The sequence below is a fragment of the Dunckerocampus dactyliophorus genome, chromosome 11 (genome assembly GCF_027744805.1).
Source record: "Dunckerocampus dactyliophorus isolate RoL2022-P2 chromosome 11, RoL_Ddac_1.1, whole genome shotgun sequence".
Classification (NCBI taxonomy): domain Eukaryota; kingdom Metazoa; phylum Chordata; class Actinopteri; order Syngnathiformes; family Syngnathidae; genus Dunckerocampus; species Dunckerocampus dactyliophorus.
In genome coordinates this window covers 7,732,136-7,757,500 of record NC_072829.1, presented here as the reverse complement: position 1 = coordinate 7,757,500, position 25,365 = coordinate 7,732,136, and the positions used below count along the sequence as shown (strand labels likewise).

General features: G+C 38.8%; 1 protein-coding gene across 2 annotated transcripts in view; it reads right to left on the bottom strand.

Moving 5' to 3' along the window:
- slit3 (slit homolog 3 (Drosophila)) overlaps window positions 1-25,365 on the bottom strand; it is a 292,011-nt gene that overhangs the window by 109,537 nt on the left and 157,109 nt on the right. The gene's annotated exons all lie outside the window — the stretch shown is intronic.

Below are 25,365 nucleotides of genomic sequence, written 5' to 3'. Positions count from 1 at the left end.
CCATATAGTGCAGTGCAGTGCAGTGTAATGTAGTATGGTGTAGTTGTTTCAGTGCAGTATATTATAGTGCAGTGTAATGCAGTGTATTGAAATATGGAGCAGTGTAATGTAGTGTAGTATAGCACAGTGTAGTGCAGTGCAGTGTAATGTAGTATCTTGTAGTACAGGAGTCACCAACGTTTGTTTCTTGTGAGACCTACTTTTAGAAAATGCAAATGGCCAAACGCTGCTCATTTCTGTAACATTTGTTTTCATATGTCAACGCAAACAAACCAAATGTGCTTGTTGCACCAGAACGCTGACAAAATGCTGGTATTCACAACTTACATTTTGTATTTCAGAATGCATTTCTTTCTGTGTTCTCACATTATTAACTGAAAACCTGAATGAAAAGCAGGCTTGCGGGCGCCTCATGTGGTCATGGGGGGCTAACTGATGCCTGCTGGCACTGCGTTGGTGACGCCTGGTGTAGTATATGGCAATATAGTGTAGTGTAGAGCCTACGTTCTCAAAGTGAGGTATAGATTGCTGTAGGGGATACATGAATACAAATTAAAAAAAAAAAACCGTTTACATTACAACTACATTAGCGCGGAACACTGACATTTCCGTAATGTGCTCGAACGCCTCATGTGAGCAGCCACAGCCGGTAGAGTGTGTAAGAAAGGTGACAGCATGAAGCTGTTCATTGTTCTGTGTGTGTTAGATGAACAAATAAGTAAGTTTGATGATGACATTGTGCATTAAAAGTGTTTCATCTTTTTTCCAGATTTTTCCTGATCACTGATATTGTGTGCTAAATGAGGTGGGGCTGTGATTAGTGTGTTTTGTGAGCTGTGTGAGCCTGTCATTTGTTTTTTGACAGGACTCACTGACTATGTTAGAAAGCCCCCAATTTTGCACAGGTAAATACATTTATCCTTTCACGAATAATGTGTCTTCATTGAACATTTTGGCCACTTTGTTCGGCGGTCCTTGAACACGCCAGGTGTGACGCAGATTGAGACTTACTGTATGTGGATGACTTTCTCCAAGGCTGCACAGACAGACGTGTATTTTCGATTCTTCCTTTTACCTCGTCCTCGTTCACAAATGTTAATGCTGTGCGTAAATGCACAGAGGTGATGTTTAATAATGTTAGCTCTGTGCTGCTGTGCATTTCGCTTGGTGCATAATCTCATGCTACATGTGCTCGTATGCCCGTTTGCCTCAGTAATAAGCCTCGTACTGAATTAATTTCCTAATTTGATATCTATACGTTATGTGGCTTTGTTTTCATAATTATTTACATGTTTATTTGGAACAATAGTTGCATTGAACTTATTATTTCCATGTTGTTGCAGACCAAAGCACAGCAAAAGAACATAAAGAACACATCTTACATCTTCACCACATCTTACCACAGCTTGTCATCACTTCAACTCAATCCACATATAAATACCAGTAAATTCACCAAACAAAAACCCTCTTCCTTTTAAATGAGTAGTCTATGTGTGCAGTTAAAACATAAGATTTGTTAATATAATCTCATAATATATAATATATTTAAAGATATATCAAATATGTTTCATTGTGTGGTTTATGCTTTTTTTAAGTGTGCAAGAATAGGGGGTACATGACTTCCGGTCAGATGTCTGAAGGGGTACACATTACAGTGTAGTATAGTGCAGTGTCATGCCGCGTGGTCCAGGGTACTCTAGTGCAGTGTAACATTTTCTATAGCAGTGTAGTGTAGTGCCGTGTAAAACAGTACAGCCTGGAATAGTGCAGTGCAATGTACTGTTGTAAATGAATAAATCAGATTTTTTTTGAGAAAATGTGAATTTAGTCGTGCCAGAATCACATGACTAAAATTGTGTCCAATATTGTGACTAATATTGATCAACACGCAGCCACATGTACAGTACTTAGATACATTGAATGTACAATTCAGTTTTGCCCTGTTGATGCAGTGGTCTCTCTGACGCAGTACAATTGCCTCTGCAGTCATTGACGGAGGAGACTCTTTAGAACCAGCCAACCCCAATTTGTGTGTGTGTGTGTGCGTGTGCGTGAAAGCAAAAGCGGGAGGGAGGAAGAAGCAAAGTGATGTTATCGTGGGCATCTTCGCTGCAACCGACAAACTCAGGTCAAAGCCTTTCTCGTCAATCCCCCTCCCACCCACACACACACCCACATGCACGCACACACACACACACACACACACAAATACACAAGTAAACACTAATTAAAATACATTCGCTGGCAAAGGAAAAACTATGTTTGCCCTGTGCAAAGTCTGTCCGATGCAGTCTGGCTCATGTCTTGATTTGTACGGGTATTGAACAATGGTCTCCTGCAGTAATGGTGCCTAGTTGGCCCATGCATCAACTGTGCCTGTGCCTTCTTTTATCACTTATTTCTTCATTTGAGATTAAAACTAAATATAAATGGACCTGTGGGATTTTTGCTACAGTTTCAGTGTAAAAGTGAAGGCTTTTTTGACATAAAAAATCTGTATAATTTGAAATAATGTGTAATTCATCCGTGCGGTTTGTGTCTGTGTGCTATTGACATTTTAATTCATTTAAATCTCAGGCTCCACAAAGTCTGAACAGCCAGTGTGAGTGTATAATAAAATGAGTGTGTGTAATAAAGTGAATTCTCTATTAGTCTCCATCATGCTCAATCAGGGCCGTCAAGACGCAGGTCGATACACACACTGAGCGCCAAACACAACAATGTGACTTTATGATGACCAACACTGACTTTCTGTTCAATACGGTTCTAACCACTAACAGAGCAATACGTGTTTTATTCAAACAGTGCAGTGTATGGTAATGTAACTAAGTCCAATGTAATGCAGTGTGGTGTTGTGTTGCCCATTGCAGTGTAATGCAGTATAGTGTGGTACAATCCGCTGGACTATGATACAGTACTTTATAGCGCCCTACTCAACACAGTACTACTAATATAGCGTAGACCAGTGCAGTATAGAATAGTGCAGTGTAATGTAGCACAGTGCAGTGCATCAGGGGTGTTTACAGGGGTGGAGCCGTGCAATGGTACAGTATAGGTTAGTAGTACTCTGTAAAGTAAGTGAACTCTATCGATTATGAAAAAAATACAGTGTTCGGCTTCTTTTAAGTTTCTTATCTGCACTCCTAGCAAACTGGTGTACAAATGTAAAAACATTGCACATACTAATTTCCTATTTGTTCTAGTACATTTCTACAACTTTCTGATGAACCCTAATAGCAGCTGAACCGTGTGAGTGTTTCCCACACAAGCGCTGAAAACTATCAAAAGAGCTTAAAGGGCTCTTTGAGTTTGATGAAGAGCTCTCAGCATCTTGGCCTGGGCCTCATTAGAGCCTGAGGAGAAGGATTATGAGGAGGATGAGGAGGTGGTGGGGTCCAGCACACAGCCACTTGACTGCTTTTCATCGCACGTTGGTTTAACCCAGTGCTTCTCAAATAGTGGGGCGAGCTCCCCTGGGGGGTGGCGTGATGAACTGTCCGGGGGGCCGTGAGAGGCAGGGAGCACTTCCATTGTTAGTGCAAACCTGCCAACATGTACACATTTATCGTACTCAACATGCAATTTGACTCATGAATATGCTTGTATGCTTCACAGCTCTGTACAGGACAGCTAAATAAATATAAATTATCAGTTTCTCAACAGCATTTTAAATCGTGGGGGCGTAAAAACATTTCTGTGCCCTGGGGGGGCATGACAGAAAATAATTGAGAACCACTGGTTAACCATCGATGGCCTTCTTTCATGTGTGTCACCCTCCATCTCCTCTCAGCACGGGAATGACTCGATGCTTTAAACTCCTCCATACAAAAGAGGCAGTGGCAAGACATCTCTCCCAATATAAATATTAATGTGTGTGTCATGCACTGTTTGTGTGCTGGGAGAAAGGATTTGGACATTTGTGCCCCCTATACTTTTTTTTTTTTTTTTCGCTGAGTCAATAAATACATCTTGCTGATTCTGAAGCATTTTACAGTTGACGTACCTTTGCCAAAGTCAAATTCATGCATTTATCAAGCAGTTTCAACTACTGCTAATCTGGTATAAAAATAACAAATAACAAAAAAAAAAGCCCAACATACTAAAAATGATTAATTTACACATTTTACCACATTTTATAATAATAATGATCAAAATGTGATTGGAAAATACAAATCCATCTCACACATTTTATATTAAGCGGTTGGTCATGCTGTGCCATAATCTTTTATATGTTTTTATATATAATTGTGCTATTTTATTCATAATTTATGTATTTTTAAACATATTTTTATATTTATCAAACATTGAAAAAACATTTTATTTAGATTACATTTATTACATTTTGGAATTCTTAAAATTATTTTTAAAATAACATTAAAATGTTTCGTCTTTATTTATTACTCAGTATATATATTTTTTATTTTGTATCTATTTATTTACTATTGCATAGTAGATATTTGTTTTAATGTGTGCACAAGTTATTTCAATGAATTGTACAACATTTTCATTCAACATCCATAGTTGAGCACACATTGAGCTGCAAATGTATAAGAGAGCCTTGAAGGACCTTCAAGTGCTTTTAGTGGTCATGCTGTGTCATACATGAACGTTCCCACAGGGCTGAATGTCTACTTTAACTGCTTCAGCCTACACCGCATTGTTGTCAAATCTATGCATTGTGTGTGTGTGCGTGTGTGTGTACGTATGAGTGTGTGCTGCTTCAATAAAGCGACGTGATCGACCAAACAACATCATTTACTCCCGTTCCTCTGCCATCACAGAGAAAATGGACATTTCCGCACGGTTGCCATTGGGAACCACCCTGGGAAAGCTGCACGTGTTTAAAGCCTAAAAGGCACGACAGGGGCTTAAATAATTAGCGGCTGCGGTATTTACAGCCACATCCTCAATTTCAAATCCTAATGTTTGACTTGCTGTGTTTGGACGGGAAAACAGTATACATTCTAAATTGCGGCTTCTATATCCTCTCTTTAAACCATGGCTTCGTTGCGGAGTCCACAGAAGGTCTAAAGAACAAACCTTTTGCCAAAAAATGAGCCAAGTTCTTGGAAGAATGGTTAAAATTGTGAATAGAACCATTGAGCCAGTTTGACGTGGGGTGTAAATGATAGTTTGTGTTGACTGACGAATGTTGCTGCTTAAAACCACATGTAGATTTTCATCCCATTAGCTGACACTAAGCACACAGGGCGATTTGGGCAGCAGGAGGCAAGGCAGGAGCAAGGAAGGACGCTGGATGGGAGTATGAGGGGAGGAATAGGAAAGGAAAAGAAGGGAAGAGAGGCAGGTAACGAGGAAGGCAGAAGGTGAAGGGAAGAATTTGGAGAGGACAGGGAGTGGCAGGGAAGGGTGGGCCGAGGGGGTAAAAAAAGCACACAATGGGGGGAAGTAAGGTCGTAGACGGTAGATTGGAAGGAAGGAACAAAGGAAAGAAAAGGAGGAAAGGGACGATGTGGGAAAAAAAGAAGGGAAGGGTAAATTGAAGGAGTACAAAAAGGAAGCAGGGAAGGGTTTGAAGGATGGGTCAGAGGGAGAATGGAAAAGGGGAGGAAAATGGGTATTGCAGGTAGGGAAGGAAGGAATTGATAGGAGTGGCTGAATTGGGGGCAGTAAGGGAGGCAGGGAGAAAAGTAGGGGAAAGGAAGGAATAGAGAGAGGTAACAAGGAAGGAAAAAAGAGAAGCGATTGAAGGAAGGGAAAAGGGAAGGTGTAGGGAAGGATGAGCTGATGAAATAAAGACTGCAGAAAAAGGGGAGAAAGGAAGGAACCAGTTAAAGAAACGAGGGGAGAAAAATGAATTGGATGAACTGAAGGAGTAAGGAGGAGAGGGAGGGATGAAGGGAGGATAGGAGGAAGGAAGTAAAGAAGCGGGAGCAAAGAAGTAATGGAAGAAATAGGACATACATGTTGGATGAAGGATGAATTGAAGGAGGATATCACATAACAGGTCATCTGTACCGCTTTTTGGCATCCTGACGTTGTGGGAACCGATAAAGGGCGGAGCTAGACATCCCTGCTGTTTGTGGATTGGTCCACATAGATGTATCACTTCCAGAATGGGACAAAACCAAATCTTTTTAGTGTAGATAGCCACACGTTAGGAAGAACTACTGTATGATCTCCACTGATGTTTGCTGTGTAACTGTGTGTTTATTGATCAAGTCGTTGGCGTGCTATGTCACGCTGGTTACGAAGCTAACACATCCAAATACGTAGTCTCCTTCCAGATATGAGAGCATGCCTTCTGGTAGCAGATGCAGACGCTATCATGATACAATACACAACAGCCCTTGCACCCGTTTGACCTCTCCTCTCTTTGCATCCATCCAACCAAACCCCCAATCCCTTGACCTTGACCCCCGCTGACTCACACAACAGTCAGAAAGACCGTCCAAACCAAAATGACTTGACAGCAGAAAGCTACACCGCTCTGCGCCCCCGCCTGACCCCCTCTGGCACACATACACGTACAAAAACAATCAAGCATTGTTACGGTGATGCGCTCTACCACACCCCCATCTGAAGGGTCAACAAACGGTGGGAGTAAAGGCTCAGAAGACCTGCATGGACATGTTGGACGGAGGACGCGACCACAAATGGTGCAGTCATTAACGCGGGTGGACAAATGATGTCGCGCATCGTTTTGTGGTGAAAGACGCCGCGTTGCCAAATGCAAAGACTCGACCGACTGCCAGCCATTGTTTCTGCAGGGAAACCATCAACCATCGGATTCCCTTTCACGTCTACTTTCAATGCTTTTATAATACACGTGTCCATCTCGGTCACATCTCCAAGTAAAATGGCAAAGTGATATTAGGGGAAATGTTTATTTTTGCGTATATTATCCGGTTCTTCATTCTTAAACATTTTATGCACTTTTTAAGACTAAGCATGCATTCCCTCCGTTCGGGCCCTGCAGTCTTTATTTACTGTTTTGTATCTAAAAGGTTCAAACATGTGTTTAGTTGATTATTGGTTGTACCAATTATTAAAAAGCTATAAATTATGCCCACTTGGAGGAGTGTCCAAAGTGCCGCCGTGGGGTAGCTTGTTTTTTTTCGGGCCAATCAGAAAACCCCAAAAATTGCACCAATGTGCTGTTTTCCAGCATAGGTTATTTCATGATTGTCGGGCTTCCTGTCATGATGAACATGAGTACTGGATTTTGTGGTTTTTTTTTGCTTAAAAGTAGAATAAAATCTGGCTGTTGCATAGCATGAGCAGCTGCGCATGCGTAACTTATAAAGCAACTTTTGGGAGTCATTCATTTGTGTGTATGATATAAATTCAAATTGAGAGTCCAACACTTCAATCCATTAGCGTGTTTTAGTACCATTACTGGACACATACATTTGGCATTTATTTGGAAGCATCTGGTCCTCTTGTGATGCTGCGTCCAAGCGTGATGATGTCACCATTGTGGCTTAAAATAGAGGCGAAAATTAAATATTAACAGCAGAAGAGAGCCGCCGCTGTCAACACACTTAACCCCTACAATGTATACGTTCACCTAGTGATGAATGCTTTACTAGAAGGAATAAAAAATTACATATCTTTTTTTTAAATTATTTGGTTATACACAACACACATGCCCCCCACCACGTGTACACCCCCATTCTTTCTGCAAATATTGAAATTCACCCATCGGGCACATGTTCAAACAAAGCAAACGGCACACATAAAATACATAACACAAGACAAAATAGATGACAAACTGATGTAGGATCGGTAAGACAAACTGCGGGGTGCACGTGTGTGAGCATGCATGCGTGCGTGTGTGTGTGTGAGTTACAAACTGAAAAGTCACCTTGCACAGTGCACCCTGCAACTCTCTCCTTATGAATTATGACAGTTGCTGCTTGGCTAAAGCCATGACACACACACACACACACACACACAAACACACGCACACACCATCTCTCTTTGGCGCTTGTGGAGGAAAGTGATCATAAATTATGCAGCCATTGCTCTTTCCCTTTTTAGGCCCCATAGAGATTGAAAGAAAGTGTTCATAAATGTGCTACTTTGGCCAAACGTCATGTCGCTACTTCCTCCATCCATCAACGTGTCACGCCGATGGTTCGTGTCTCACAAGTTAGGAGGGGGAAAAAATGGACGTTCAACGGTTATGACAACATCTGACCCAGAGGTGGCGCCGATCAGGACGTTAACACAGATGGACACGTTTGTCGTAACAAAATATGAAGTAGCTCATTGTGACATCGATACTAAAGTCTAACCTGACGATCGTCTCAGTGGCCCCTCATCTCAATGCAGGTTTATAATTTCACATCTGTATTCTTGGAAGACGACAAATGTATTCCGGTATACTAGGTATGGCTTTTATTCATAATATTATTCTTGAAATATTAGGACTTCATTTTCATCAAATTACAACTTTATTACTGTCATTTTACAAACGCATCTTCATAAAAAAATGGATATTACATATTTAACATTGGAAAAGTATGAGTTTTTACTCAACTACACCACGATTATTATTGGTACATGAACATAACAATAAATACACAAACAAAATAATAACGTTGTATTTATAATATGAAGACTTTATTCTTGTGATATTACAATTTTTGGGGGTGGAAATTGTGACTTTTTTATACTATATTGCAAATTTATTGATGGAATATTACACAGGTATTTTCCTAAAAATGACAACTTTTTACACAAAATATTACATATTTTTTTATTCTCTTAAACTTCTGTTTATACAGTATTATATACAGTACAGTATTATATACATACATATATATATATATATAGTAAATACATAAAATATGACTATATTCTAGTTTATTCCAATTTTATTCTCAAATGTATTTCCGTAAAATGATGACTTATGACTAAGAAAACAATTTTAGGATTAAAAATGATTAGAATATTACTATTTTTTGAAAGAAAGCTAGACCGCTCAGCGCCCCCAATCAAGCATTGTTACGGTGACGCACTCTACCGTGTTAATCACGACTTTAAAAAAAGAAAACTATTTTAGGCTTCAAAATCCTTATTATATTATCATTTGTTGAAAATATTACAAATGTATTTGTAATGTAATGGTAATGTAATGTAATGTAATGTAATTATGACCGTTTAAACAATACAGTATTGGATATAAAATGACTGCAATTTTATTTTTATCATCAAAAAATAAATAAATGAATGAAATAAAATGTATTATAATGTTATAAATATATTGGTGGAAATGTATGATTTTTTTTTCTATTTTAGGAACTTTACAACTTTATTCTTGTAAAATCAAGACTTTTCCCCAAATAATATTAAAACCCTATTCTTGAAATATTCTGGCTTTCTTCTACTAAAATAATGATTTTATTCTTGTAATATTTTGACTTTATTCTGGTAATTCTATGTGGCATGCTATACTTTATTCTCCTAAAAGAATTGCCATATTATAAATGTATTTGCGTAAAATGAGTTTTTGAAATGACTGTTAGGAGGGTATCTTACAGTTTCTTCTCATCATCTGACAAACTTGTTCTCATACTTTACAGTCATAATATTATGACTTCATGTTTACAATATCTGACTAAATTTGCCTAATATTACACAATAATTCTTATACAATTATCCATCCATCCATTTTCTATACCGCTTCTCCTCTTTAGGGTCGCGGGGGCATGCTGGAGCCTATCCCAGCTGACTTCAGCCGACAGGCGGGGTACACCCTGGACTGGTTGTTATACAATTATTGTTTTTTATAATAACATTTCAGCTTTATTCTTGTAAAATCAATGCTTTTTTCTCATATTATGACTTTATTCTTACAATATTCTGGCTTTATTCTGCTAAAATAAACACTTTATTTCCATAATGTTTTACTTTATTATGGTAATTCTATGGTTTTATTTGTATTTTTTTCTTTCAGTGTGGCTTCTATTCTTGCGTTAAAAATGTTTTCAGAAAAAAATATACACATTTGATGAATGACGGCTGCCAACCGAAAGCATTAAAAGTATACGTTTGACGTGTTCAATTTTCTGAGCAGAAGACGTCCCCCCCCCCAATCGACAAACGCCCTCCCATACATTTACATGAAGCATCTTCACCACCTGCTTTGAGACAAGACATTAACATTCACTGAAATTAAAGACGCTTATGAAAAATGAAAGCCATTCGTTCTATTTCATAAGAGAAAAAACATGATGGAGTGCTTATCTTCTGCTCTCATTAATCAGCGTTGTTGCCAGCAGCGAGAGAGAGAAAAGAGAAAAAAGTTGAAAGATCAATGAAGGGAAAAAAAAAGCCATCTAATCCAACTGGTTAGGACATTTGAATAATGATTAATTAATCAGTTTCATATTAGGCCGACGCGGCTGCTCTCCACCGCTCATTAAGTACACACACACACACACACACACACACACGCACACATGTATATATACACAATGTTTGCCAGAATCATTTGCGAGTGTGTGCGCATTTATTAAAGCACTCCACGCCTCATGTGTGCGAGCGGCTCATTGGCATGCGCGGCGCCAGTCCGCTGAGTGCGAGCTGTCCGGCTTCGCTTTGGAGTCATTAGCGCGCTCGTTAGTCCAGTTATGTTAAATCTAAATTACCATTCATCATCACGCGGGGAGCCATCACTTATTGGGACGCGGTCGGGCACACTAACTGGATTAACTGGACCCGTGACATGCAGACGCGCTCGCCAGCGACGCGGCAGAATCCCAAATCGGGCGTTAGCCGGCGAGGCTAAAGTGTTTTAACATCGATTATCTATTATTGATTGAGACTTTGGCAGCCATTAGCAAGGATTGCTTGGCCCTCGTGTGTACAGATCATGTCATAAAGCGCAGAGGCTACCATTGAGGAGCCTTCCAAGCGTGCCATCGCTAACCACCGTCTTTATTTGATAACAAAATACAGGAAGTACTCCATCACGGCATGTTGTTTCCACCATGCTGGAGCGTTCAAGGACTCAATGGAGCTTGAAAAACACGGAAAAAGACAAACAGAATCAAACGCTTCCATCTGCGCTCGACTACAAGAGATGAACAATCCTTTCGACGCAAACCAACACAATGTGTCCTCTGCCAAATGTTGTGTTTGTGTCGGGCTGGCTGGACTGCTACCACAAGCTCACGTTGGGAAAGACTTGAAAGACATTTTGTCGAAAAAAAAATGACTTTTGAGGTTTGTTGACTTTCCATCAGTCTGAGTATTGCACCTTTTTTGCCCTTAAGGGCCACCATCGTGTAGCTGCATCCAAAATAAGTAACGATATATCACATAGACAGTATTTGGCACTGCCTACATTTTGCACGCCCCAGCAGCATGCTACACTGCTGGGCGCTACGACACTGCTACATTAGCTTAACTTGAGGCGTATTTTGGTACAAATTTGGGGCAAGGATACCAAAAATGGGCTGTATTTGGCAAATATCGGAGAAAATGTGAAACAGGTTTAAAATAATATGCAAAATATAACTTTTTACCTTTTCACACTAATTTTAGTTTCCATCAAGATTCAAGATTCAAGAGAGTTTTATTGTCATGTGCATAGTACAACAGCAGTTATACCATGCAATGAAAATCTTATTCTGTTCATTCTCCCAAGAAAAGAAAGAAAACAAATGAGAGCAGTCCAGGTATTGAGCCTTTTATGCCGTTAAGGGCGACGTAGTGTAGCTGTTTGTGAAACTCAGCCAACACAATTGACAATATACCGTCGTCCCTCGCCACTTTGCGGTTGGAACATCGCTCCCTCACTCTATCGTGTTTTTTGCAAGAATTATTCATTCATTCATTAATGCATTTTCTATGCCGCTTAATCCTCATTAGGGTCGCAGACGTATGCTGGAGCCTATCCCAGCTGACTTTGGGCAGGAGGCAAGCCACACCCTGGACTGGTCGCCAGCCAACTGTTTTTAAAAATTAATTAATTAATTAATTAATTTGTTAATAAAAGATTACTGTTTTGTGGTCTATGTGCCTATTTGTAGTCAAAACATATGCATAGGCAAGCAAATTGTATGTATTCTTGGCCCAAATTAAGCATTTTCAATCATAAAAACGTCTACATGAACGAAAATACAATTATAAGGCATTTAGACGATGTGATACTGTATGTAGTTTAATATATGTGACATTTTGTGTGCCTTTAAGAGGCGGGCCGTGGGAAGTGACGTGTGTGACGTCAGCCAGCTACTGTAGAGTTGCTGAGTGTCCGCATGGTTAGCAGTGTGGAGAGTGCCAGTGACTGGCGTGATTTGTGGCTGACAGCAGCTCCTGTGTGAATGTTCACTGCATACTGTATGTGCTCTTTGAGCCATTGCAGTAGTAGTCTACTACACTGGCCACTAGGTGTCAGGAATGTTACATTGATGAGAAAATAGCCACCAAGTATTTTGTCAATGTTAAAGGGGACCTATTATACACATTTTTGGGCCTTTGTATTGAGTTCTGGACTCCTGTAGATCAGCTACACACGATAACCCGCACAGAAAGCTTTCTAGATCTTCCAGACTCTGCACCTCTTCCTGCAGTGTTTCCTGCCTCCCGTCCAAAAGGTCTGTGTAAATTACCCCATCCCCGGCTCTCCTCCAATTACGCCACTGAGCCCACTCCGCTGTGATTGGTCACACTCCCAAGTGCACCCGAGGACTTCCGGACAGCTGCCGAATCCCTTTTGTCCGATTACTTACACAAAATTTATCAGTTAAGACACTGATAAATTGTTACGTACAGCTTGCTCTCCTGACTCTTCAACACGACCAAGTAACGTTTGGAAAGGCGTCGGACTTCAGCAACAGTTTGCATCAGTCCGAGTATTGAGCCATTTTGCCCTTTAGGGCCATTGTAGTGTGAGTTGTATTTTGGTACAAATTAGTAGCAAGCATTCCAAAAACTGGCTGTATTTGACAAATGTTGATGAAAATGTGTCCTAACTGGGTTAAAGTCATGGAAAAACATTGCATTTTGTTGCAAAATATAACATTTGTACATTTTTTAACTCATTTTAGTTTCCATCAGTCCAAGTATTGAGCCTTTTTTGCCCTTAGGGGCCACCGTACTGTAGCCGATTGTGGAAGTCAGCAAACACAAGTAACAATATTACACATTTATTTTGCACTAACCAAATTTTACACGCCCCGCCACCATGCTACACTGCTAACAGTGGGAGCTACATGGGATATCTCCGTGTGGAGTTTGCATGTTCTCCCCGTGTGTGGGTGGATTTTCTCCGGGTACTCTGGCTTCCTCCCACATTCCAAAAATATGCATGTAAGGTTAACTGGCAATTGTAAATTGTCCATAGGTATGAATGTGAGTGTGAATGGTTGTTTGTCTATATGTGCCCTGCGGTTGGCTGACGACCAGTCCAGGGCGTACCCCGTCTCTCGCCCAAAGTCAGCTGGGATAGGCTCCAGCATACCCTATTGAGGATAAGCGGCATAGAAGATGAATGAATGAATTAATTTTAACACTCATTTTATTTCCATAATTTCGAGTATTGAACCTTTTTTTGCCCTTAGAGGCCACCGTAGTGTAGCTGATTGTGGAAGTCAGCCAACACAAGCAACAATAAATCACATTTATTTTGCTCACCCCATCACCACGCTACACTGCTAACAGTGGAAGGTACACTGTAGCTACGTTAGCATAACTTTGAGTCATATTTTGGCACAAAATAGGAGCAAGCATCCCAACTATTGGCTGTATTTGACAATTATTAGAGAAAATGTGCCCTAACTGGGTTAAAATCATGAGAAAATGTAGCATTTTTCTGCAAAATATAATATTTTCACATTTTCGCACTAATTTTAGTTTCCATTTAGTTTTCCAGTATTGAGCCTTTTGTGTGTTTATGGGCTGAGCTACGTAGTGTAGCTGATTGTGGAAGTCAGCTGAAGTAAGTGACAATGGCACTTTTTTTTGCACCACAAATTTTAGTTGGAGCTCTGATGTTGCTACATTAGCTTTTAGCATTGCATTCAGCAAGCATACCAATTTGACAATTATCAAAGAAAATGGACCCTAACTAGCAATATATATTGTTTTCCGTGAGGTATAATCTGACATGTTACTGACAAAATATAGTGTTTACATTTTTGTTTCGGTTCGCAACACTTTTATGTCACCCGTTGAGCATGTTTGGGATGCTTTGGATCCGCATTTACGGTATTTTAGGCAAGTGGTAGTTTTTGGACCACCCTGGATCTTTCCAATACAGTTAAACTGCAGATTTTAGAGTGGCCTTTTATTGTGACCAGCCTAAGGCACACCCGGCATTAATTATGCTGCCTAATCAGCATCTTGATATGCCACACAATTATGAATTATAGATGGTCACTAACACAGATTTAGACAGGACTTGTGAACAATATTTGAGAGAGATAGCCCTCTTGTATACGTAGAAAAAAGGTTAGGTCTTCAAAAAGTTTGTGTGTTACAAACAGTGTTACGTCTATGTTTTTGTTGAAAAATAATTCATAATTATTAATAATGAATTAATCTGAAGCTTGTTTATTCTCAATTAATCAAGTAGGCCCTAGGCCAGGGGCGTCTCACTCGTTTTCACTGTGGGCCACATCGCAGTTTTAGTTGCCCTCAGAGTGCCGCCTGTAACTCTCAATCCATATAAATATATAATCGCCTCATGATATTATTACAGATTTGATTATTTACTTACATTCTTTATTTACTTACTTACACTGAAGTCAGAAGTCAAGGTGCTAAGAAGAAGTGTCAGTATACAACTACTGTATTACCGTAATTTCCGCTGTGTATGCCGGTACTTTTTTCTTAAACTTTGAACCCTGCGGCTTATACAGCGGTGCAGCTAATTTATGCTAAATTCTAATCTCGTGACTTTTCCTTTAATTCAGAACTACCCCTAATCGTTTAAATACTGTGCTGCTCGCGAATCAGTGAGGAAACGGTAGCTCTTTTCTTCCTCTAAGTTTAACGGGTGCGGCTTATACACTGGAATTTACGGTATTCATTTTATAAATAAGAAAACCCAATTGCATGCAGTACACATTTTACATTTACCAAGAAAGGCGAGTGTCTTTTGGATTTTTAAAAATTATTATTTTATTTTTTATGTAATATAATTTAAATATATAAAACAATTTAAAAGTAAAAATGAATGATAATTAATAAAAAATAAAATAATAATGTATGTCTTTTGGCATGCGTTATTTCCAGGCTTTCATAGGCCACATGAAAACACAATAGTCCTCGACGGAATAAATCAATATGAACCAAATACAGTTAGCGGTTTAGCCCGCAACATACCAGAAGAGGCAATAATGTCCATCACTGTTCACCCAAAGTCAAGGCTGATGTGTGTGCATACCTTGTTTTGCATAAAACACAAAGATAATAGGTCTGCTTCCATGGATGACTCGGGAAATTAAGAAATATTCACATATCAGAGGCTGAAATCAGAGGATATTTACATTTTTAAATCCAAAAAACAATAAATCAAAAATCTGAATAGTTGTCAATTAATTAGATAATCAATGAATCATTGATTCATTGATTAATTGTTGCAGCTCTAAAAAGTATGTCGGTAAAAGTGCCTTAACTGTGTTAAGATGATGGGAAAATATAGGATTTTGTAGCAAAATGGTGTTTTCAGTGAAGCAAAAATACAGTTGTCTGTCTTTTGGCACTAAATTGAGCATTTCTAGCTTTCAAGTTGATTAAAAATAATAAAAAACATAACAGGCATCCACTTTATGTTTGTTTAAAAACATCCCAAGACTATTTCCCTACAAGTTTCCCACATTCCGGCCAATGAAGTGCATTTTAATGTTGAAAATTCCAAGTTATTTTCATCTTGTTAAACATGAGTGCAACAAAGCGACAGAGTAGATGTTGTACATGATGAATAGTCTGGTCATAAACCGCAAAAACTGTCAGTTCAGATGAAGCTGTTTGCAATTAGCACATCTTGGGAGTCAAAACCCTTCATCTTCCCTGGCATGTTTTTGCCGAAATGTACGCAAACAATCCCACAATTCATTTCACATTTCGGGACGTGCAAATTGGTGGCATTTAATCATCGGGCGCCCAACCTAAAGTCATCGCCGCATGCAAATTTCCTCTTTTAATTTTTCACCATGGCAGAAGCAGCGGCAGAGTCGATTTTCATCATCGGAAAACGGCCGAGGCCCGGATATGAAGGCGACCTCCATCTGGGGTCAAATGCAGCCATTGCATCTCAATTCAGCAGCGTGGATTGATTTTGAGGAGGACGGTTAAACATGCTGACGCTGAGGCTTGTTGATTAAGAAGCGACTATAAAAAAACAATAATACACCAAGGAACTTGTTGCCAGGAATACAATACTGAGACACTACTTTCATGCTGATACATTACTACATGTAAGTATGAACTGCTAGGTACACTCTTCTACTTTACAGTGTAACAACAACTGAAGTTAAAGCTACTGTTTTCACTTGTCAATTTATTCTGGCTCTTATTGTAAAATGCACAACACACATGCATTGTTGTGAGCTGCTTGCCGGTGAGAGAGAAGAGGAGTGGTCCGTTATTGTACTTTCAGTCATATAAGGCTCCGACCGCAGAACAATGACATGGCTCATCAATTATCTTCCCAACAGAACATTCATATGCATAAGGTTCAGAACAGATAACAATACTATGTAACGCCACTTCTCAGCACATTCATGGGCTTTGAGTGAATGCCGGCTGTGTGTGTGTTTAGTCCCTTCTTATCAAGTTTTTATTCTAATACTCAACACTGAGTCATTCTACCATATAAGTCCACCCTTTTGGGGGTCCTTAAACCCCCCAAACAATTGATTCATCGATTACATAGATACGATACGACTTGGTCATTTCTTGATGTGGCTTTTGATAATCACAACGCACGTTCGTAAGGAGAAAGTGTGTTGTCGTCCCTCGTTTATCGCGGTTAAATGGTTCCAGACTCGACCGCAATGAGTGAATTTTCGCAAAGTTGCATACAATTTTGATAAATGGAACAGCACGGAAAACCTGTTTATGACCTTCTAAAACATTTTTAAACATTATTAGAGCCCTGTAGACATGAAATACTCGTATTATATAACATAGCAGATATGATAAGACATAATAACTCAAGTTAGCACTGGGAAAGTTCTATGATGTAGCATCTCGAACGTAAAGTGTGTCGATCGCATGGCATCGACGTGTGTCTATCATCCTATCTTTGTTTACACCACATTGCACAATTTTTATACACAAGCTACGGGATCTCTATAGGGACACAAGAGGCAGCCACCGCTTTAAGCAATAGCAAGCTACCGAGCTAACTAGTTAGCCTCAAATTGATTTATTCTAACCTTAAGAAAGGGTTTGAAACTGAGTGGGGAAGGACAAAGTATAGCCATGTCACGATAATCAATAAATCAATTAACCACACGGTAAATAAAAACAAATTAGATCATTTTGCCGGCCTCAATATATTGACATGTGGTTGTTTTTCTCCTCTGTTTCTACCAAACAGGCTGGATGGCAAGAGGATTCACTCTGTACATATGTCTCAACACCTGGGCACGTTGGTTTTACAGCAGAATGAATGAGTGAGTGAACCCTCCTGTCAGTCATTCAGTCTCTTTGTCCCAGCGAGGAGATTTGTGCTACGCACTAGCGAGTGCACGACTTCCTAGTTGTGTTTGTATGCTACACGATCAAATATTTTCTTCGTGCTTGTTGTGTATAAAGCACAATTTGATGTCAATTTCAGCCCGTTTGCGCATCGTTATTTTGTGACATGAAAAAGTTTGTGACAAAGACAATGAAATAAATAATACAAAATGGTGGAACTGAGGTTTCAGTGAAGTATAACACCTCATTGTGCACCAAATGCATGTTGTACTTTGATTTAAAAAAACGCCCACAAAACGTTACACCTCATGAAGTGTAAACAGCGTATTCCACACACAATGTTGTGAAAGTGAATCAAAGACATGCATATGCAAATGAGCTGACATCTGCATTGATGTGAACTTCAGAGTATTTCCGGGTATCTACTTTTTTTTTTGTTTTGTTTTGTTTTTTGACAATAACAGAAGTGACTGATTCAAAATCACAAACATTGTGATTGATTGCGATTTAAGTGCAATTTTTTCAATTTTATTTAAATGCATCTTTTGCTAAAATAGAGTTCATTGTTTCCCTTTTTGTTTATGTTGTTTGATTTATTTGATTTAAAAGCTCTTGACATTCCAATTACAATGTTAAATACTCTTGAGAAATTAAAGTTTATTGCTTTTGATATGGTGTACTCGCATTATAATGCCATATGTTATCATTACAGTATAAAATGTTCTCAAAATAAGGTTGACAATATTACATACATATATTATCATTACTTTAATGAAAAACATGTGTCAAAATAATGTTGGCAATAATTTGTAGGACAATTATCGTCCAGCAAAATTTGTTATCAGGCCTAACAAAGTAAGAAGCCAAAAACGCACCACTTCCACACGGAATGGGAGGAGAACTTGTTTTCACTCTGCATCCACGCCTGAGTCCATAGTGCAAGTTAAGGTAATGTAATGTATTGGCACCTTGTAACCAGAATATTACATATGACTTGTCTTTCAATATTTTTTGACCAATAAGGCCAAAGTCAACTACGAAACAGCGATCATTTATTAACTAATTTTTGAAAAACCGCGATAGAGTGAGGGAGCGCTGTTTGAACCACGATGTAGAGAGGGAAGACTGCACACATGTATGTGCATAACTATAACACTTATTGATTATCACTTACGTGCGGTGGCCCACCACAAATAAATTACAGTGCTGTGGGACACACTGAATTATCATTACACTGAAGCACTCACTCACAACTGTTATCATATGTATTATATACAGTAAAGGCTTTACAAAGCATGAGCAACTAATTCATAATCCTGTAATAATCCTTCATTATTACTTTTACAGTAATGAGGCACTAAACATAATAAATTCACTATTGGCAAGCAGGGGGTCACTTCTGTTGTTAATATCTTACATATAAATTGTTTTAGTGAATGAATGAGTTAGTTCTAAGAGTGCATCAACTCACAAAAATTTTGGTCCTTATTGTTAAGTGGTGGGAACCCAACCCCCACTAAATGTGATATGCGGGAATTGGATTCATAAATGCTTAATGAAGCGTTTAATAAAATCCACAAATTATGTATAAACCCAAAACAAACAATCTGCTTTTGCAAGGTGGTTGCAAAAAAAGAAATAAATCACTGTTTGACAAAGTAATTCACTTTTGCTTGTCTTATTTAGTTCATTAAGCTTTAAATCTTACAATCGTTATAATCGTAAAATGATCGTCTTATAATAATCACATTTTATAAACCTTACATAACTACACCCCTACTATAAATTGATGGCAAATAAGACTATGTGCGCTCACTATTTGGGCAAGCAGAAATTCACTCTTGCTGTTCTTATCTTGTTAATTAAAGCTTTATAAAGTGCTGAGAAAGTCATGAATTGCTAATGTATAAACCCGACATAACAGCATCCTTATTTTATGTGCAGCTCACTATTTGGCAAGCAGGTTACTCTTGTTGTTGTATTATAGTGATTTAATTATTAAGGCTTTATAAACTATTATAACCCATGTACAACGCATGTGCACTATGAGGCGGGGTAAGGAACCTACGGTTCGGGAGCCAGATGTGGCTCTTTGGAGGACTGCATCTGTCTCTCAGACGTTTCTTAACAAAATAACATTTATTTAAATTTTTGGGGGGATGACATTTAAGTAAAATATGACAGAAATCACAGTGTTGAAAATATAAAACTTTGGCATGCATTTTAATACATCCATTTTCTACCAGCAATGCAGGTGGCCAGAGCCAATGCCTGCTGTCCTTCTAATATTTTGGGGGTCAGACACCAAAACTCCATCATTACTGAATAATACGGTAGCCTACCCGGGACATTGAGATGTCAAGAAGTAAACGTCCCTTCCTTAATCAAATAGTCAGCTCGCTAATCCTGCAGAGCAACCCGTTTTGACAAAGAAGGCGGCAAAAAGAAAGAAAGCTACGGAGTACGGTGCAAAACCATGCAGCACCAGAAGTCGCATTAATGGTAAGTATTTTATTTATGATTGGATAGCTTCAGTATAACGATGTTATCAAAAAGAATACTTTCAGAGACTAATTATATTGTAAGACTGTTGGTCTTGCACACATTTAGTTGTATTCAGTGTTTAAAAAAAATTATATGGCTCTCACGGAAATGCATCTTAAAATATCTCTAAAATAAAAGGTTCCCGACCCCTGCTATGAGGGCACGCCTGTTGGAAGGTGTAAAAAGAGCAAATGTGGGCTCCTTATTTGGTAAGCAGAAAGTCATAGGTTATGTGTTTACTTTGGTGTTAAAGGATATCAAATAATCAAATTATTGGGTCATTATCAAAAAAAGAGAAGGTAACCCTCATGACTTGAAGTGGATGTGACAGCCTTGGTGGTGTGGAAAGAGTCCAGCGTCAAATTGAGTCAGTCAGTCAGACATTTGTTGCATCAATAATTAATGTCTCTCCCAGCCTCCCTGCCTGTGATCATACTCTCCATCTTCCATCACCACCATTATGTTCCTTTTTTTCTTCCGTATGCCTTAATAATGTCACATGGCTAGCCTTTTGTCATCTTTACAGGCCGTGTAGTCTTTTATTCTTGACTCATGTCTCTGTTAACACACACTGTTATCCACAGAAGCACCGCTGCATTTCTCTCTCATGTCCTTCTTCTTTGCGTCCAACAACAAATAAATAAATGATATCCTGGAAACTGGCTGCTGTTCCAGCACTGATCCCTTCCTTTCCTACTTCCCAACATCACCCCGAATCCTGCTTTTCTCCCTACGTATAAAAAAAAGGAAGAGTAACAAGCCTAAATAAATGATAACTAGGCTCTCTTTTAGAAAGCCCATCCCCCACTTTCATGTCAGCAGCTGTGAAAGTGACAGCAGCAAAGAAAAGGAAGAAGAAGAAGAAGAAGAGAGGAGTTAAGGGATGTCTGAAAGATTTCTTTCATCACTTTTGGTTGTTATTAACAAATGGAAGCAAAGAAGCTTCATAAAAAGTGATTTATCTTGTGAATATTATGTACTACTATTTCTAAAGTACGGGCAAGACTGGATACACACACACACACACACAGACACACACACACACACTACCAGTCAAAAGTTTTAGAACACCCCAATTTTTCCAGCTATTTTATTAAATTCAAGTCGCTCAAGTCCAATGAATAGTTTGAAATGGTATAAAGGTAAGTGATGAAGTGCCAGAGGTTAAAAAAAAAGGTAAGGTTACCCAAAACTGAAAAATAATGTGTATTTCAGAATTACATTGTATACAAGAAGGCCTGTTTCAGGAATTGCAAAATGGGTCAACAATTTAAAGCTGTTCTGCAGAAATGGAAGTTGATCAGTTGGTGCAACTCATTCCTACAGGTGTTATAGAGTACTTACTACCTCCTCTGTCTGCATAAAAACAGTGTTGTGGTACGATACCCTCGTGAACATCAGTTGAACAGAATTGTACTGGAGAAACTAATTTGTTGCTACAAAAATGGCAAGAAAAAAGGGAATGAACAACGGAAGAGAGACAGACCATCTTAACACTTAAAAATGGTTCTGAAGGTTTTTCCATGCAGAGAAATTGGACTGTTCTAAAACTTTTGACCAGTAATGTGTGTGTGTGTGTGTGCGTGTGTGTGTTTGTGTACATATATATATATATATATATATATATACAGTATAGATATTTACTATAATTTATTGTAAAAATAGAAACTATAATAACATTGTTTAAAAAAACAAAAAGGTATAACATTATGATAATAATTATAAATAAACATTACAACACATGGCCCTAGGCAATTTCTGAATTTTACTATTATTATTATTATTATTATTATTATTATTTTATGATTGAGCCTTTTACAAAGTTTATCATCCAAATTGTCATTGTGTCTTCCACATACTGTACGTCTGTAAAAATGACTTTAAAACTAAATATATGAGCTTCAAATACTACTACTACTTCTACTACAATAATAAAGTGCAACAATTGTTTGAAAAAGTGGACTGAAACAACCTAATGGTGCAATCACATGACCTTTCATTTTCTACTATGGTCACATAGTTCGACCCGGTGGACTGAACAGATGGGCACATGTGCGTTTGTGTGTGTGCGTGTACGCAAAAGGCAGCCACATGCACGCTGACGGGCGCGCACCTGGCTTTATTAAAACGTCACACGGGGGGTGAATAAGGTGCGTACGGTGTCACGCCGTCTGCTGTGTATTTACAGTGCATTGTAAATCCCACCAGGCGTTTCAGCTGTCAAGAGGCTTATGAATTGCTAATGTCTTGTATCAGTGCCCCCCCATCAACACCCCAAGTAAGACCGAGGACCCAGAAGAAAGCTGACAAGTGTTGGATGCAACTTGACATGAACTGAGGAGCATCTCACTCTACACTGATTGCAGAGTATGGAACCATTTCCACTGAACTCTCTTTGATGGTTCACCACAATACAAGGAGACGGATGACAATGCAACCTTATGAACCAAACAAAGACTTCATGATGTCATCGCTTGCACAAGAATCAGGAAGCTGGACATATTGCTGTGCTGTCAAATGCAAAGTATGTATCTCCATTTTTTATTTTTTAGAATAATTATGATTGGAAAAAAATATGTTTTAAATTAGCTTAGGCATTACAATTTTTTTAATGAGATTTGTGCTTTTTACTATGCCAGAGGAAAAAAAAAACTACTTTCAAGCAACAATATGCAACAATTTAACCTCCAGCCTAACACCCTAAAACACAATTTCCATGCTACACTGCTTGGCAACATGGAGAATAGCATATCTCTCAATACCATGGCAACCCTACATCACCTAAATTAGGAATGGATGATGGGTGGACCAGCCAGGACACATTTCTGTTGTGTTAACGCTTGCTAATGTTACGGCTTCAAGTTGTGTACAAATTTTGCTTAAACAAAAAAAAAATACCTTGCATTATAACACAAAATGTAACTCCTTTAGCTTAGGTCCAATGTCACTTAATTCAAGTTAATTTTGCTACAAGACTGTAGGGGGAGCTAAAGAACCCATTAGGACAGTGAAAGACTGCGAAAACCAAGCCGCATTGAATGCATCATTCCCAACGGAACACACCACCACACAACAATGCAGCAGAGCAAGAATGGCCTTCTCGGCAATTCATTTTTAATCCGAGAGGCAACTGAGGGCAGTGAGAACACGGAGCGCTGCACCAAAGTAGAGACTGTGGAGTAAATGTTAGCGTTTGGGGGGGGGTTGTCATTTCTAGCCATGTTCAGTAGCTATACATTGTACAATGCCTTAATGAGTGATTTACTAGAAATAGCGCCTAATCGTATCTGTCAATGGTGAGTAGAGTCGAGCAGGTACCATGCAGTGAAAAATGGCTACTACTGCCGCCTTTCCAATGTTTCTTTGCTGAATATGAAGTCCCGAGCGCATCATCTCCCACCATCGACCTTGGCTATCTCCGTATCAACAAGCAGCCATTAAAAGAGGACTCAGAGTGGACTTTTGGGGGCCACTTGTGTCGCCCTTCACCTCTCCTCCCACTCCTGACATCCTCTGTCCTCCTCTGCATCCCGGTTCTCTAATTTGCAAGTTTTATCAGCAGCACGTTCTGCCTATAACTTTTCCATCACAACATGAGCACACTGCCAAAAAGCCCTGCAGACAAATGAGCCAACATTTGTGCAACAGAAATGTTAACTTTTTCTTCAGATGCAAACACAAAGGAAGGGAATGGAAATGCACACTGGGAGGACGGTTCCTCAAACTGTGGATCAAGACCCAAAATGGATGGTGGGTTTTTTGTGGGTCGTATTAATTCAATCTGACAGAATTTCTTTTTTGATTCATGTTTATTATTGTAGTCTTCTGTGATCTTTATCATTACTTTTGTGTACTATATGTAAATGTTGTGGCGATCAATGACAGTGGACATGATGGCAGTCGTTTTTTCTTGGTCAAATGACCAAAATGTACAAAAAATGAGGCAACTTCAATCCAATCCAATTAATACCTTCCGGACACCCAAAAATATTAACAAAAAAATTGATTTTATAAAGAATAATTCTAGTTTTACATGCACATGCTGACTTCCCGTACATCCTGGCACGATCAAATTCAATGACGTTTCTCTTCACTCGCAGTCACGCTCAATTAAAAACCATCCGCAGACTGTGAGTCAGCAACACATGGCGTGCTTTGTTTGGGTACGCGATTTCACAAAATGGTACAGTCCAGGGCAAATGGAGTACAGTCGTCCTTTTATCGTGGACACTTGGTTTCAGACTCGACCGCGATAAGTCAATTTCCACGAAGTAGGATTCATTTTTTTTTAAAATTATATTTCCGTAAATGTGGCATAAAAAAACTGTTTACGACCTTCTAAACGTGCTTTTTTAACATTGTTAGAGGCCTCAAGACAATGAATAACACCCATTACGTCACTTTTACATTTAGAACTCACTTTTACAATATAGAATTAGACAAAGTACGACATATTTATTTTTTTATTTATTACATATTTATTCCCATATTTATTTGTTCTTATTCTATTTCTTTATTCTATATTAGACAAAAATAAGATAATACAAACTCACATGTTAGCAGTTCCTGCAGTGGCTATTGTAATGGCAGCTTTACATGGCTTTACACTTGCATTAAGCAATATTTTGTGGCCATAACAAGAGCAAATAAGCCATTTAAGACATAAATAAAACTCCTGTATGTGTGTGTCACAGTGAATGTGTTCCCTGGCATCATGTCTAGCACTTGTCAAACACCGACACCTAGTGGCCAATGTAGAATCCAGTACTACATTCACAATAAGAATGGTTCTTCTGCCTTGTATTTGTATTTTCATTCATTTAGCCATTTTTATGCTTAAAAATGCTTAATTTAGGCCAAGAATAAGTGCAATTTGCTTAAATATGCATATTTTCGACTAATAATAGGCAGTATGCACCCACAAAACAGCGACCATTTATTAATGAGCTAATTTTTGAAAAAAACGCGATAGAGTGAGGCAGCGATGTTCAACCCGCAATGTAGCAACGGACGGCTGTATTTTGTTACGGGCACTATCGTACAAAAACTGAGACAGTGTACAAAAAAGCGAGGCAAAATTTTGGCTAAACCGAGATCTGACTGTTTATATTTTAGTACGTTTGGGAAACCAAACCAGAAACCAACATAAATGCACCAATTAAAGCCACTATTCAACTGACCAAAGAGTCGCCAGTA